The sequence below is a fragment of the Oncorhynchus gorbuscha genome, linkage group LG03 (genome assembly GCF_021184085.1).
Source record: "Oncorhynchus gorbuscha isolate QuinsamMale2020 ecotype Even-year linkage group LG03, OgorEven_v1.0, whole genome shotgun sequence".
NCBI lineage: Eukaryota > Metazoa > Chordata > Actinopteri > Salmoniformes > Salmonidae > Oncorhynchus > Oncorhynchus gorbuscha.
Genome location: NC_060175.1, coordinates 76,566,729 through 76,584,282, shown reverse-complemented (window position 1 = coordinate 76,584,282; position 17,554 = coordinate 76,566,729). Strand labels below are relative to the sequence as shown.

General features: G+C 41.8%; 1 protein-coding gene across 1 annotated transcript in view; it reads right to left on the bottom strand.

The window, feature by feature from the left end:
- Nucleotides 1-17,554, bottom strand: part of LOC124021967 (kelch domain-containing protein 8B-like) — a 145,710-nt gene that overhangs the window by 92,162 nt on the left and 35,994 nt on the right. The window lies entirely within an intron of this gene.

Sequence of the window (17,554 nt, the reverse complement as noted above, 5' to 3'; positions counted from 1 at the left end):
CGGATCACCACCTCAAGCTGAACCTCGGCAAGACGGAGCTGCTCTTCCTCCCGGGGAAGGACTGCCCGTTCCATGATCTCGCCATCACGGTTGACAACTCCATTGTGTCCTCCTCCCAGAGCGCTAAGAACCTTGGCGTGATCCTGGACAACACCCTGTCGTTCTCAACTAACATCAAGGCAGTGGCCCGTTCCTGTAGGTTCATGCTCTACAACATCCCAGAGTACGACCCTGCCTCACACAGGAAGCGGCGCAGGTCCTAATCCAGGCACTTGTCATCTCCCGTCTGGATTACTGCAACTCGCTGTTGGCTGGGCTCCCTGCCTGTGCCATTAAACCCCTACAACTCATCCAGAACGCCGCAGCCCGTCTGGTGTTCAACCTTCCCAAGTTCTCTCACGTCACCCCGCTCCTCCGCTCTCTCCACTGGCTTCCAGTTGAAGCTTGCATCCGCTACAAGACCATGGTGCTTGCCTACGGAGCTGTGAGGGGAACGGCACCTCAGTACCTCCAGGCTCTGATCAGGCCCTACACCCAAACAAGGGCACTGCGTTCATCCACCTCTGGCCTGCTCACCTCACTCCCACTGAGGAAGTACAGTTCCCGCTCAGCCCAGTCAAAACTGTTCGCTGCTCTGGCCCCCCCAATGGTGGAACAAACTCCCTCACGACGCCAGGACAGCGGAGCCAATCACCACCTTCCGGAGACACCTGAAACCCCACCTCTTTAAGGAATACCTAGGATAGGATAAAGTAATCCTTCTCACCCCCCCCCCTTAAAAGATTTAGATGCACTATTGTAAAGTGGCTGTTCCACTGGATGTCATAAGGTGAATGCACCAATTTGTAAGTCGCTCTGGATAAGAGCGTCTGCTAAATGACTTAAATGTAAATGTAAATGTTAGCACAGCTGAAAACTGTTGTCCTGATTAAAGAACCAATAAAACTGGCCAAGTACATTAGACTGTCTACTTTGAGAAACAGACGCCTCACAAATCCTCAACTGGCAGCTTCATTAAATAGTACCAGCTATTGTCTCAACGTCAACAGTGAAGAGGTGACTCCGGGATGCTGGCCTTCTAGGCAGAGTTCCTCTGTCCTGTGTCTGTGTTCTTTTGCTCATCTAACAAGAAATGTGTGGAGTGGTTGAAAAACGAGTTTTAATGACTCCAACCTATATGTATGTAAACTTCCGACTTCAACTGTACATAGGTTGACCCAAACAGTACAAACATCTTCTGAGCATGACTCCTAATCTTTGGAAAGTTTTGTTCATCGAGAGATGCATGGAACCTCATCAGTGACATTGTTTTGAATAGTTCTCCAATCACTGCATCAGACTGAAGGTCGACAAGCTCAAGTTGCAGGTCAGTGGGAGCGGTATCCACATTGAAGGTGACAGGAGAGGAAACCAACAGCATGTCATTTTCCAACACTTTGAAATCCTCAAAACGACGAGAAAACTCACCGTTCAAAGCACGCTGCAGCGTCATCTGATAAGGAACAGACTAGTAGTGTCGGAAGGTGGGTGAGATTGTTGCCTTTTACTTGGAGGGCCAAGAGGAGTAATTTTCCCTTGAAGGCTTTGACAAGGCTGAACATCTCATGTGCAAAAAAGGTCCTTCCCTTGTACTTTGGAATTCAGTTCATTCATGAGGGCCACGATGTCCACGGTGAAGGCAAAATCAGCCAACCATCCTTTATCTTGCAGTTGAGGGAAATCCACATATTTTCCTTTCATTTGCAAAAACTCAGCAATCTTCGACATAAGGTCCCACACCTTTTTAAGCACCTTCCCCAAACTTAGCCATCTCACGTTTGTGTGGTAGGGGAGATCTGCACGACCTGACTCTGTCTCTTCCAACAGTGAGATAAACTACCTGTGGTTTAAAGATTTTGCTCTTATGAGGTTTACCACTTTAGTGACTGAATCCACAACATGGCTCATTTTCAGAAAACATTTACAGAGCACCTCCTGGTGAATAAGCAATGAAGGAAAATAATTGTCTGATCTGGGATCAGCTCAGCTACTTGATCTTGTATCCTTTTCTAAAGGCCAACGTTTTTTCCTGTCAAGTTTGGGCACCCATCAAGTGGTCACGCTGGATAACTTCTCAAAACTCAGTCCCAGCTTTGCCACACACTTATTAACCTCCTCCAATAAATATTTCCCTGTGGTTGTGCTCTTCATTGACTGCACTGAAGCAAGATCCTCTGTAATTTCAATGCCTGGGGTTATGCCTCGTAAGAATATCAACAACTGCGCCATGTCACGTGCATCTCTGCTCTCATCCAGGGACAAGGAGAAATAGGTGAAGTCCTTTAATTGTCTTTCAACCGTATTCTCTGCAATGTTCTCAACATCTGTTTCTCTTGACAAGGAAACTATTTCAAACAGCTCTTTCTTTTCGGGGCAAAGTGTTGCTGCAGAGTCAATTAAACATTCTTTAATGAATTCGCCCTCAGCAAATTACTTGCTTTTTTTTTGCTAAGCAATTTTGTGGGACAGCACATAGCTAGCTCTCGCAATTCCGTTGTTTGCTGAATGCAGTTTTGTGAAAAGTCCTTGCTGATTTTGCAACTGAGAAACTGAGAAACTCTTTCAATGCTCTTAACCTCTGCCCAGAAGACATATTCCTATATTTCTCTGAATCCCTCATCTGGAAGTGTTGGGACAAGTTGTAGTCTTTCAAGACAGCGATGCTCTCTTTGCACACTAAGCACAGAGCTTTCCCTGATACCTCAATAAAGAAAATTTTGATGTCCACTCTTGCTGGAACATCCAAAATTCATTGTCTACTTTCCTTACCTTTGAAAAACAATTTTTTGCGCAAAAAGGGGGAGGCTTGCAAACCGAAGAACACCATCCCAACCGTGAAGCACGGGAGTGGCAGCATCATGTTATGGGGGTGCTATGCTGCAGGAGGGACTGGCGCACTTCACAAAATAGATGGCATCATGAGGATGGAAAATTATGTGGATATATTGAAGCAACATCTCAAGACATCAAGAAGTTAAAGCTTGGTCACAAATGGGACTTCCAAATGGACAATGACCTCAAGCATACTTCCAAAGTTGTGGCAAAATGGCTTAAGGACAACAATGTCAAGGTATTGGAGTGGCCATCACAAAGCCCTGACCTCAATCCTATAGAACATTTGTGGGCAGAACTGAAAAAGTGTGTGCGAGCAAGGAGGCCTACAAACCTGATTTAGTTACACCAGTTCTGCCAGGAGGAATCGGCCAAAATTTACCCAACTTATTGTGGGAAGCTTGTGGAAGGCTACCTGAAATGTTTTACCCAAGTTAAACAATTGTGATGAAAGAAATATATCATTCTCTCTAGTCTTATTCTGACATTTCACATTCTTAAAATAAAGTAGTGATCCTAACTGACCCAAGACAGGGAATTTTTACTAGGATTAAATGTCAGGATTTGTGAAAAACTGAGTTTAAATTTATTTGGCTAAGGTGTATGTAAACTTCCGACTTCAACTGTAAATCATTACACAAAGGTGAGTATTCTTTGGGCTTTTAATTTGAATAACAAATACATTTTAGTAAACTTTAGTATTGCAAATTCTTTATGTGATCTGAGCATGATGCCGCGGGCCGTATTGAATCAGGTCGCGGGTCTCATACGACCCCCGGGCTGGCCTTTGACCAGGCCTGGTCTAAGGGGTAGAAAAAAAATGTTATTTGTGTGGAAGCAGCATCACTCTTTAATTGTCCAAATAAAATGTCCCATCTGGGACAATAAAGTGCCCTAGCTCAATGAATTGGCAGCAACACAAAGAACTTTGGCCATGCCATTACACACTAACTACTCCATTTCAGCGGTGGTCTAAACAAAATAAAGGGAACAAATCAAGTCTGTCTTCACAACAAATGAAGACTTTTACTGTGGAGAGAACATGCTGCTCAGAATTACTTCACAAAGCCAGGAAGATGGTTCAACATATATATATCCATGAGGGACGACACTTTCTTTCTTTCATCTTTCACCACTATTACATTATTCATTTGATGAGCTTCTCTTGGGCAAAACCACTCTCTGTAGATTTCACATCGTCTTGTATTTATTCCATTTACAAAACCTTGTCTTCTCAGTGGCCGACTTGAGGCAATCTGGCTGCAAGTAACTTTATGTGGTTTAATAAAAAATATATATATTCGATGTTTTTAACCTTTATTTAACTAGGCAAGTCCATTAAGAACAAATTCTTATTTACAATGATGGCCTACTGGGGAACAGTGGGGGCAGAACAACAGATTTTTACCTTGTCAGCTCCGGGATTGGATCCAGCGACCTTTCAGTTACAGGCCCAACGCTCTAACCACGATGCTACCTGCCGACCCAGGAGTACTAGCCAGCTCGGCACTCCCTCTGGTCAGTTCCACCATATACATTCTGACATACTGGCTGAATAGAACTGGCACTGCCAGTAAATGTATACACTTCGTGATACTTCTGAGATGTCTTCTATGCCTTACTCATCTGCCCCCCCACCCCACTAACCTTCCATTAGCAACCGCTTTGCATAGAAACAGACATCGCCATAGTAACTCAAGTAAAAGGAAAAGCTGCCTGTGTTTTGATAAGTGGGTAACTATCAGTGATGGTTGCAAATTATAGTGAGTCAACATGTTTTCAGAACCTTTATGTCCCCGACTGATCAAAACTCGGTTTCTCGTCTCTCTGCAGCAGACATATAGTGAGCAATATGTTTGGGACATTAAATCGCTATCAAATCGCAATAGATATAGAATAGTGAGAATCACAATACATATCGTATCGACACCTAAGTATTGTAATAATATCGTATCGTGAGGTCACTGGCAATTCCAAGCCCTAGTCACTATGTGATTACAAAGTTAAAAAACAGAAACAAAGTTTTGCTCTATGGTATCGTATTGTATGGCTCTACATTACTTTGTGACAAAGTCCTTGGAGGATCTGTATACAGTCTGTGACATCAGGGAGGACATTAGTTGGAGAAGGTGAAGGACAGATGGAAGGACAGAGGTGACAGAGGGATGGATTCATCTTCGTTTCCCCTTCAGCCTCTCATCACTTAATGGTAGATTTCAGATCGAGTGGTTTGCCAGTGAAGGCATTAGCTGAATTGCTAATGAAACTTCCCCATGTAGGTCCCACCGCAACCCTCCCTCTGCTTCCGAAAACACCCTTCAGCCAAGTGAAATAAATGAGAGAAACACAGCTCGGAGGAGTAGAGGGTAGAGGGAGAGAGACACAGAGGGAGAACATGAGAGGAGGTTGAAAATGGGTGGGTGAAAATAGATTTTGGAAAGTTATTTTCTGCAGAAGCATGAGGCAGACATAACTAATGAGAAACTACTGTAGCTTTGAAATAACATTTCAAATGTGTTCTGCAATCTTCATGTGCTCAGGAAACAGACACCAACAGGACACTGGACTGCATGCTGGATTGAGCTTCCTTTCAGTCTAATTCTGTTGAAATTACAAGCACTATGAACATTTTTGTGTTTTGGGGGGACTTGCTGCTTAGAGAAAGGGATTGAGGAGTGGGGCAGGAGGGTTTGTGACAGGGGCAGGGTGCTGGTCAGAGTGAGACAGATTAAATCAGCAGATGATCTCAATAAGCTGTCTTAACGAGACATTCATCCATATTCATATCCTAGTTGTTAATTCTCAACTCCAGGGGGTATTTGCTTCATAACATTTTGCGTGTGTGTGTGTGTGTGTGTGTGTGTGCGCGCGTGTGTGTGTGTGTGTGTGTGTGAGAGAGACTGTGAGCCGCTATGTTGGTTGAAAGGAATACTGGATGGTGATATTGGCTATGCTCTGTGCATCCACATCATAAAGCCCTGTAGCTTTATCTATTCAAGCAGAGAGGAGGAAGAGGAGAGAGTGCGAGAACATGCACGTGTGAAAGGAATACCTCACGGGGGACAGAGCTCCTTCCTGTAGCTGGCCATCAATCTATTATGTAGCTTATAAAGCAGGCATGGATTCTACTTGAAAGCAGTGATCCTCATTCCTACTCCTGGAAAGCTTTAATACTGCATGTTTTGTCCCAGCTCAGCAGTGAAACACCTGATTCAAGTCTTACCTGCTAATATCAGCCTATTAGTAATCATTGCATACAGAATACACTAATAGACAGGAGAATCGGCCTCTGTGAGAGAAGTCGGCCCCTCAGATGTATTTGTGGCTCCCACCCCCATCAATGTTTCCCAGGCCTGAACTAGACATTATGCAGTGGCAGATGAGGACCAACCTGTCTGAGGTGACCTTGTTCTGTAACCAGAATATCTAGTGGCATGAAAACAAGAGACAGATCCATCTCTATCTCCTATTCCAAAGCACCAAGGTCAAGTATTGACTACATTATCGAACAATAGGTTCATCTTCTGCACTACTGATTGATACACTTGAGTTTACTGTATGTAGGCCTACTTTTAATGTAAGGTGTCCTTGAGTGTTCTGAAAGTCATCTGCCTTGAAAAATGCATTTAGCTTTATGATTATTACTGTTACTATATGTCCTGTCAGATAAATCACCAGACAGACCCTTTTTGTATCAATAACACAACTACAGTACGCAGATACAGTATATAGAAGTAGGTTTACAGAGAACTAAATCTCTATGCAAATCTATAGAATCTTTCATGACTTCTATGGATGCTAAAACTGGCATTTCTTGGTAAGCACCCAGTTTTCATAATAGTTTTACTATGGTTGTTGCAAAAGTGTCTGATCTCAAGATCTCATAATATGTTAAACAGTTAACCCTTGAGGACAGGATTTACTACAGATGCTTCCCATCCCATTTACTTTAGGGGATTTTCAGGCTCAGTAGTCTGCAGTTGATTGGTTTACATTACGCATAATTGGTAATTCTATAGCGGGCCTCAACTCATAGGCCTAGAGACTGCATGTTGCACACTAGGCAAATCACATTTCAGGCAACTCATATTAAAATCAGCACAACTCTTCATCCCAACACAACAGTTTTATTCTCAATACTAAGATACCTGCTACTTCCTATTCTACAGCATATGCTCCCGGCCCCCAGACAAGGCGGTTTCTCTCTGCATTGACGTTTTGGTTAGGCTATCTTCTTACTGTTTTCTTATGGTTTCCTTCAAATGGTGCATTCACAACTCCTATCACTTCTATTCCTTCACGTGATCTAGGTATTTTCTGATCTGGTCTTTTCACCCCAATCAATCACAACAGCTTCACTCTTAAGCATTCTAAATCAGGTTCCTGGTGTACTATCATAACAGCTCGAACTACCACTCAATCCTTTCTCATGCTTTAGGCTAATATATCTTCACGCTCGACCCTGTTCTGCTCATCATTCTTCAACCCTCATCTCATCTTCAACCCTCATCTGTTTCACTTCTCAAGTAACACAAAGGTGTTTTCTTTCACCTCAACGCCTTCTGTAATATGTCCCTATTGCTTTGTATTACTGCATGCATGACTGGGTTTGAAGCAAAGCAAACGTCCCATTATATCATACAAATCGCATTACAGCATACATGGTATAAGCATACATAGCATTTTGTCTAAACACATCAGCAAATGTTTCATTCTGGTGCCAGCGTGCCATGCTTTATTTACAAAGTTCACATAATACTTATCCAATTACACTCATGCATATAGCGGTGGCAATCACTCATCATTACACATTCTCAAATTGTAACAACGCAAGGGACTCAGCAGATCAACATTGGGCCGGGACTCTTGGCAGGTGCCCATATCTTCCCGCAATTTGCTATGCACTATTGGGGTCAACACTAAGCTAGCATTTGATGTTAATTATATAGGTACAGTACCAGTCAAAAGTTTGGACACACCTACTCATTCAAGGGTTTTTCTTTATTTTGACTATTTTCAACATTGTAGAATAATAGTGAAGACATCAAAACTATGAAATAACACATGCGGAATCATATAGTAACCAAAAAAGTGTTTAACAAATCAAAATAGCCACCCTTTGCCTTGATGACAGCTTTGCACACTCTTGGAATTCTCTCAACCAGCTTCATGAGGAATGCTTTTCCAACAGTCTTGAAGGAGTTCCCACATATGCTGAGCACTTGTTGGCTGCTTTTCTTTCACTCTGTGGTCCAACTCATCCCAAACCATCTCAACTGGGTTGATGTCGGGTGATTGTGGAGGCCAGGTCATCTGATACATACAGCATTCCATCACTCTCCATCTTGCTAAAATAGCCCTTACACAGCCTGTGTTTTGGATCAATGTTCTGTTGAAAAACAAATTATAGTCCCGCTAAGTGCAACCAGATGGGATGGTGTATCGTTGCAGAGTACTGTGGTCCCCATGCTGGTTTAGTGAGCCTTGAATGTTAAATAAATCACAGACACCAGCAAAGCACCCCCACACCATCACACCTCCATGGTTCACGGTGGGAACCACACATGCAGAGATCATCCATTCACCTACTCTGCTTGTCACAAAGACACGGTGGTTGGAACCAAAAATATCCAATTTGGACTCATCAGACCAAAGGACAGATTTCCACCAGTCTAACGTCCATTGCTCGTGTTTCTTGGCCCAAGCAAGTCTCTTCTTCTTATTGGTGTCCTTTAGCAGTGGTTTCTTTGCAGAAATTTGACTATGAAGACAGTTGATTGATGTTGAGATGTGTTTGTTACTTAAACTCTGTGAAGCATTTATTTGGTCTGCAATCTGAGGTGCAGTTAACTCTAATGAATTTAGGTAACTCTGGGTCTTCCATTCCTGTGGCAGTCATCATGAGAGCCAGTTTCATCATAGTACGTGACGGTTTTAGCGACTGCACTTGAAGAACATTTCAAAGTTCTTGAAATTTTCCAGATTGACTAACATTCATGTCAAACCTTAAGGATCGGACCCTTTGTTTCAATTTTCACCTAAAATGACATACCCAAATCTAACTGCCTGTAGCTCATGACCTGAAGCAAAGATATGCATATTCTTGATACCATTTGAAAGAAAACACTTTGAAGTTTGTGGAAATGTTAAATTAATGTAGGAGAATATAACACATTAGATCTGGTAAAGGAAAATTTTTGTACCATCATCTTTAAAATGCAAGAGAAAGACCATAATGTATTATTCCAGCCCATGTGCAATTTAGATTTGGCCACTACATGGCAGCAGAGTATGTGCAAAGTTTTAGACTAATCCAATGAACCATTGCATATCTGTTCAAAATGTTGTATCAAGACTGCCCAAATGTGCCTAATTGGTTTATTAATACATTTTCAAGTTCATAATTGTGCACTCTCCTCAAACAATAGCATGGTATTATTTCACTGTAATAGCTACTGTAAATAGGACAGTGCAGTTAGATTAAAAATAATTGAAGCTTTCTTCCCAATATAGAAAATAGAAAAATAAAGAAAAATTCTGCAATGAGTAAGTGTGTTCAAACTTCTGACTGGTACTGTATTTTGCATTATGGCATGCGTGGTTGGGAAGATGTACAGTGGGGCAAAAAAGTATTTAGTCAGCCACCAATTGTGCAAGTTCTCCCACATAAAAAGATGAGGCCTGTAAATATCATCATAGGTACACTTCAACTATGACAGATAAAATGAGAAAAAGAATCCAGAAAATCACATTGGAGGATTTTTTATGAATTTATTTGCAAATTATGGTGGAAAATAAGTATTTGGTCACCTACAAACAAGCAAGATTTCTGCTTCGATGCCAGCTGTCCAGCAAAGGGCTATGTGTCATCAGCACTTGGTTCCGAGGAGCATTCCACGGAGACGAGGCCATACCCCAAACTATTTCATAAAATTCCATATTGCATTCTGCCTCTGTTCGTTCAGTTAAGCCTGTACTCGATTGAAGTGTGACTGGAGGGAATAGGTCGTGCAGGATGAAGCTACAATCCTAAAGATGAAACTGCCTATGAGAACGTAATGTTCTATTAGCAAGTCAGCATTATCCTATTAGGCTATGATTTCAGTTAATGGTAATATATATCCCTAGAGAAAGGAATAGTGGGTTGTTTAAGTCACTGTGAATATGAAGGTGTGCTGAGAGGTTCAACAAAATGACAAATAGGGAGGTAATTATACAGTGTGTTCTGGATCTGTCAGCTTGACACTCCTTCCCACCCTGGACAATAGGGTCTCTCTGTCTCCGAAAAAAGGCAACCTGTCGGACTCTTGCGGTCTACTCTACAGTACAGAAACACAGCATAGTCATCCCAAAACCCTCCCCTCTCCCCTGGGTGAAGGAAACTTCCTTGTCCGGAAAGTGAAGTGAGCCTGAGAAACTGCTCTACACAGCCTGCTGTCTGCTGCCAGGCTTAAGACACTAAGCTAGCAAACTTTCTCTTTGTGGTGGGTTTATTTAATTGTCTCCCTCCCTGACATCACATCGGCCACAGCAAAGCCATGGGTTTTCTAATATACTATGAGTGGCTTTACTGTGTGTGATAGTTTGTCAGGATGGGGCAGCCAGCCCCTAAACAAAAGAGGAAGGGAGAGACTCCATGTTTCATTCACTTTTACCTAATCTATATACAGCACTATCTATTTGCCAAAGTAATGAAATTCTACAAGTTTTTAGTCACAGTGGATCAGCTTTCAAACACAGTGCAGTGGCATTCAGAATCTGTGCAACAAACAATTACATCTCATGGGAATGGTGTACTTTGTTTTTCCCAGAATAGCAGTACAAATAGCTTCAGCAGCATAAATTGAATGTTTTCCTGTGAAGGTACAGTGTACAGACAGACTATCAGACATGGGAGGCGGGTGGGCGGTGGGACAGAGTATAGGCAGGAGGGCTTCACACACAACACACACTACTGGGCACAGGGATAATGAGCTCCGTTGTGACTCGTGAAAGAACCTAAACCGACTCCATTACTGCTGCAGGCAGATACGCATTTCTGAAACCCCGAAAAACACCCCCGTTTGTACACCGCGTTAGTGAGTGTGTGTCTGTGTGTTGCTCTCCTATTCAGCGCAGGTTCCTCTGATCCCCATGGTCAAACAAAACACTGACGCACACTGGGGTCACACTCGCAAAATAAAATCAAACGGCCATTACACAATAACACTGAGAGAAGGAGACTAATGGCTTGGAGGCCTCAACGGGTTTCATTCAACTGTGTGTGTGTGTGTGTGTGTGTGTGTGTGTGTGTGTGTGTGTGTGTGTGTGTGTGTGTGTGTGTGTGTGTGTGTGTGTGTGTGTGTGTGTGTGTGTGTGTGTGTGTGTGTGTGTGTGTGTGTGTGTGTGTGTGTGTGTGTGTGTGTGTGTGTGTGTGTGTGTGTGTGTGTGTGTGTGTGTGTGTGTGTGTGTGTGTGTTCCTACATTATCTGGACCCCAAAGTACTAACATTTCACCTGAATATCATGAAAAGGGTAGACTGGACCTTTATCAGGTCCTGAATTTGTTCAAATGTTTAAGGCATAGATTTAGGGTTTTGGAGTTAATGTTAGGTTTAGGGTTACGTTTAAAGTTAGGTTTAGGGTTTTGGGGGTTAAGTTTAGGTTACGGTTGGGGTAAAGGTTCAGGAAAATAGGATCTTTAATGGTCAAACATTTTGTTTCACGAAAACAAAGTATGTGTTTATGTGTGTGTATATATGACTATGTGCATGCATATTAAGCATGCCTTAAAAACGTAAGTATGAAACAGTGTTTTCAGGCTGAAAGATATAAAAACCATCAAAATGTTAATTCATTACAATCTCTTTTGTATTGTTGAGTGTCATAGGGGACAGTGCCATAGTGGGTTCATGTCCTGTTGGGTTTGCTATTTGATTGAGACAGGAGGGTAGCTAATAGCACTGTAATCTCTGTATATTTCTTCTTACAAGAGAAATTCTACAATTTCCTGTCTCACGTCTTTGTGTGTGGTTGTTGTTGTTGTTCACATAATAGTGACACTGCAGCTGCAGAACATAGATACAAACAAGTCATGAAAACGTCCGATGTGTTCAGATCAACCCAAAAAAACAGGCTATTAGCATATCATACAAAGTGTTTCAGAGACCCTGCTTGCTCTGGAACTATTTTGCATAATACATTATTCTCTAGCAAGACCTGAAGCTTGGTGTGACCAAACGAGGACATAAAAGACTAGTGAGCCAAGCTCTTGTAAGTAATTGGCAGAGGAAGTTCTGAGACATGGTTGTAATAAAACCTAAGGAGATGACAACACAGTGGAACTGCTTTTTAATCAGGCAAGTAGCAGGTCAGCCAACAGGGAAGGCTTGACAGCCCATCAAAAGACTACAGCCACTATTTGGAATAATCTTAGATATGAAGCACATAATTAAGTAGAAAGGGAAATTTACCAGGCTTGTTCCTGCTAAATGTGAAATGAAAAGCTTAAACCTCCATTGGCAAGACATGGGTGGCTGTGGTAACGGAGCTGGTTGAACAGGAGGGAAGAACAGGAGAAGAACGATTCAGTTCAGAGATGGAGAGAAGAAGGCAGGGCCTAACCCCAGCCATGCATGCCATTCACAAAACCGACAGAAACAGCGACGAGAAGAGAAGAGGGAATCAAAGGTTGGCACGGTGACGCAAACATGGTTAAAAACGATGATGTTGTGCTCTCTGGTTTGTGTCACTACAGTTAAAAATGATGCTGTTGTGCTCTCTGGGTTGTGTCACCATGGTTAAAAACGATGCTGTTGTGCTCTCTGGGTTGTGTCACCACGGTTAAAAACAGTGCTGTTGTGCTCTCTGGTTTGTGTCACCACAGTTAAAAACGATGCTGTTGTGCTCTCTGGGTTGTGTCACCACGGTTAAAAACAGTCCTGTTGTGCTCTCTGGGTTGTGTCACCACAGTTAAAAACAGTCCTGTTGTGCTCTCTGGGTTGAGTCACCACAGTTAAAAATTATGCTGTTGTGCTCTCTGGGTTGTTTCACCACGGTTAAAAACAGTGCTGTTGTGCTCTCTGGGTTGTTTCACCACGGTTAAAAACAGTGCTGTTGTGCTCTCTGGGTTGTTTCACCACGGTTAAAAACGATGCTGTTGTGCTCTCTGGGTTGTGTCACCACAGTTAAAAACGATGCTGTTGTGCTCTCTGGGTTGTTTCACCACGGTTAAAAACAATGCTGTTGTGCTCTCTGGGTTGTTTCACCACGGTTAAAAACGATGCTGTTGTGCTCTCTGGGTTGTGTCACCACAGTTAAAAACAATGCTGTTGTGCTCTTTGGGTTGCTCTTCGCCCCAACACACACACACTCTCGCTGTCTAAATACAAACATACACACACACACACACACTTGTTGCTAAGCAACAGCAATGCTCGCTTGATCAGTTGACTGCACGACCAAGAGTGTGAGTGAAGGAGTGAGAAGGAAAATGGTTAAAGAGAGAAAAACAGAGTTTGATAAGAGGAGTGAGAGGTGGGTAAGAATCCAACTGTCTATTCTGGATGATGTGATGCGCTGAGTGGCTGAGGGGCTAGCCTCAGAGCCAACTGTCACTCAGCTGTCAGAGAGACATCAGGAAGTATCAGTGGAGAAGCTGATAGGTTGGGAAGTTTAGAGCACAAGTCAGAGACCAGAGGGGTACACTACAAAGCAAAATCAATGAGTTAGCCAGCTAATTTTGATAAGCAACCAGAAATAACTATTGATTTTATGTTAAAATCATAGCTCAACTTAAATATGTAATTCATTTGTTAAATTAATTAGACCTGCCCATTTCAAGTTTATCTTTCTACAAAAATAATATCACAAATATTCTGACGAGTTAGCTCGCTAATCCTGCTTTGTAGTATACCCCTCTGGTTTATCTTACCACACACAGCTTACAGCTGCCAGTCCACACAGCACAGGAAGCCATGACTACCTCACTGACAAACCCCACTGGCACAGTAGGAGCACTACTGAGACAGCAAATTAAATAGAGTACTGTTGAAGCAGAGCTACTGCTCCGCATAGTTCACCTTTACACTCAATACTTTACAGAATACAATGATAATCCATTTAGCATATCCTGTCTCAAAGGTACTTGTTGCCTGATTTGTGAAAACAGCATTAGATGCTAGCAGGCATATTGAAACGGAAAACTCTACAATTAATTAGTTGTGCACTGGGATGTTTTAGCTTGCACCTGTAACCAAGATGTTATGTCATGCCAGACAGTCAATTAAAAATGACATGTAATGTCTGTGGATGAAGATAAGGTAGATGTAGGTCAAGGCTGATATTGGACATGCTTCGGGACGGAGCAGGAGTCAGGTATGCTCTCTGTCTACTGTCTCAACTCATTGGCGTCCTCTCACATCACACCTGATGTCAACATCACACTCTAACACACAGAGACTAATTGACATATTCCAGAATGAGGCCATCTCTCAGCCAGCTGTGTGACACCCCTAGCAAACACTTGTGATGAATCATTAAAAACAAAACAAACAAGAGGGGGAAGTCAGTCACAAAGGCCTGAAAAGGTAACAGAAGTATATTTCCATAAGCTTTACCAGTGATTATTCACAGAGTTTAAAACCATAATCGCTCCCACTCATAGTGCACTGAAAGTGCTTTAACAAAGTTCCACTCTCTCTTGTACCCAGGGATACTTGTGAAACCCAGAGGCCTAAAGTAGAAGCATGTTCACATTCATGTGCGTAAACAAACTGAAACCGCCGACAGAAAACACAATGGAAACAACACTTCACCTATGCTGAACAAAGTCACTTGTCTACCTGTGCTGTTTCCTATCTTCAGTATGACTATATTATTATGATCTTGAAAGGTCATGGTGATGCAGCCGTCTGGTAAGTAGTAATGTAAACAGAGAGCAACAGGAAACTGCAGAGGAGAACTTAAAGCTAAACATCCATATATCTTCTCTCTCCAGCAGCTCTTCAAACTGCATAAGCCTTACAGTACCAGTCAAACGTTTGGACACACCTAGTCATTACAGGGTTTTTCTTTATTTGTACTATTTTCTACATTGTAGAATATTAGTGAAGACATCAAAACTATGAAATAACACATATGGGATCATGTAGTAACCAAACAAGTGTTAAACAAATCCAAATATATTTTGCATTTGAGATTCTTCAAAGTAGCTACCCTTTGCCTTGATGACAGCTTTGCACATTCTTGGCATTCCCTCAATCAGCTTCATGAGGTAGTCATGAAGTTGCTTGCAAGTTTTGTAGATGGCTGTACTAGTTGCCATGGTCACCTAACAAACAAGCTTGCTAGCTAGTCAAACCATCAGTCCTCCTAAATATTAGCTTGCTAACTATTTATGAAAATCAATTTCAACAATGGCAATAATGTTTTAACCTTTCCACCCGTGAGCTCTAATGGCGTGAGTCGTTTTATGCAGGTGATGTCAGAATGCACTCTCTGTTCCAAAATGGCATCGTTACGCAACAGGACAGTTAACACGCGCTGCCTGCTACTTATCTATAGGCTACGTTTCAATTTCAAATTATTTTCTAAGAATTTGTATTTTCTAACAACAGTTTGAATTTAGGTGTGTTCTGCCTCCTCATTAATTCACATAGAAATAGACCCTTTCAATCTAGGGTTGCTGACCAAGCCGGCTGGTCGTTCTATCGGCTCCGTTGCCAGAGACAAGACCCAGTCATTCAGCTGCACTTGCATTTGTTTAAGCTGTTTTCTAGAGACATTTATTTGTATACATCCATCACAATGAGCTAATGAGGCATGATTTCCACCTGTGATAAATGTGCTCACTCATCGGGACACTGTTGTTCAGAGGATCTAGCCAACAACACAGCTAACACAATCACTTCAAACTGAAGCTGGAAAGGCCGCTAACTAGCTGCACTTGGTTTCCATTGACGACCTTTTTCAATTGACATTTCTTTGTATATATCCATACAAATGATGCCAGCTGATTCATGTTTTCGCTGCCTTTGTCTCGTTCCGACATGTTCATTACTGCTGACAGCTGGAGATTGAATTTGAATATTGAAACAATGTTGCAAATGTCGGAAACAGACAGCAAGGTTTATACAAATCTCCACTGTTGAAGATGAAATGCTAGTCGAAAAGAAATGTGAGAATGTAGCGGAGATCAAGTTTATAAATTGCTTGGCAGGGCTGACGAGACAGTGGATTGAGCAGTCAGATGGAACAGAGTATATAGGCATTTTAGATTTAGCCGGTGGTAAATGGTGGAATAGACACCATTTACAGTTTTAACCAATCAGCATTCACGATTAGACCCTATAGACCACAATATATCAGCTCGGTAGAATTAATTGGCTATAGTTCATCCTTAAATATTCTGTTTGAGCTGCTTTTGAAAGCAAAAGTTGAATTGAAAACATTCCTACCAGCAAATTAACACATTTCTAGTGGCAAATGTGCTAAATTATAACCCTGGTGTGAAAGGGATTATCAACTCAGGGCTCTATGCGTTTTCTGGAAAATAATGCAACTCAGTGGAAGGTCAGTTCCACTCTGCGTGTCGTGGAACACACCTTCCGGGTCCTTCATTATTTTCCATAGAACGCAGAGCCCCTCATTGATTATCCTTTAGAATGCCCTTCAAGCCAATCAGAAACAAGTATTCAACAACGCCGTGGTATAAAGAATGTTTATGCCTCATATCTGTTCTGACCTTTTCGAAGAAAGTATTAAAACATAAGAAATCATGTGTCGTTATTAATGATACCTTCTTATCAAATGTACAAGTTAAAATGACAGTATGCGTATGTGTCTGCTGTCTACCTTTCCTTTTTAAAGATTTATATAGTGTATTTACAGTAACAGTCAACATTTTGGACACAGCTACTCATTGCAGGGTTTTTCTTTATTTTTACTATTTTCTACATCGTACAATAATAGTGAAGTAATCAAAACTATGAAATAACACATATGGAATCATGTCGTAACCAAAAAAGTGTAAAGCAAATCAAAATATATTTTGTATTTGAGATTCTTCAAAGTAGCCACCCTTTCCTTGATGACAGCATTGCACACTCTTGGCATTCTCTCAACCAGCTTCATGAGGTAGTCACCTGGAATGCATTTCAATTAACAGGTGTGCCTTAAATTTGTGGAATTTCTTTCCTTCTTAATGTGTTTGAGCCAATCAGCTGTGTTGTGACAAGGTAGGGGTGGTTTACAGAAGATAGCCCTATTTGGTAAAAAACCAGGTCCATATTATGACAAGAACAGCTCAAATAAACAAAGAGAAATGACAGTCCATCATTACTTTAAGACATGAAGGTCAGTCAATGCGGAACATTTCAAAAACGTTGAAGTTTCTTCAGGTGCAGTCACAAAAACCATCAAGCCCTATGATGAAATTGACTCTCATGATGACTGCCACAGGAACGGAAGACCCAGAGTTAACTCTGCTAAAGAGGATAAGTTCATAAGAGTTACCAAGCTCAGAAATTGCCACCCAAATAAATGCTTCACACAGTTCAAGTAACAGACACATCTCAACATCAACTATTCAGAGGAGACTGTGCAAATCAGTCCTCCATGGTTGAATTGCTGAAAAGAAACCACTACTTAAGGACACTAATAAGAAGAAGAGATTTTTGGTTCCAACCACCGAATAGTTGAACGGC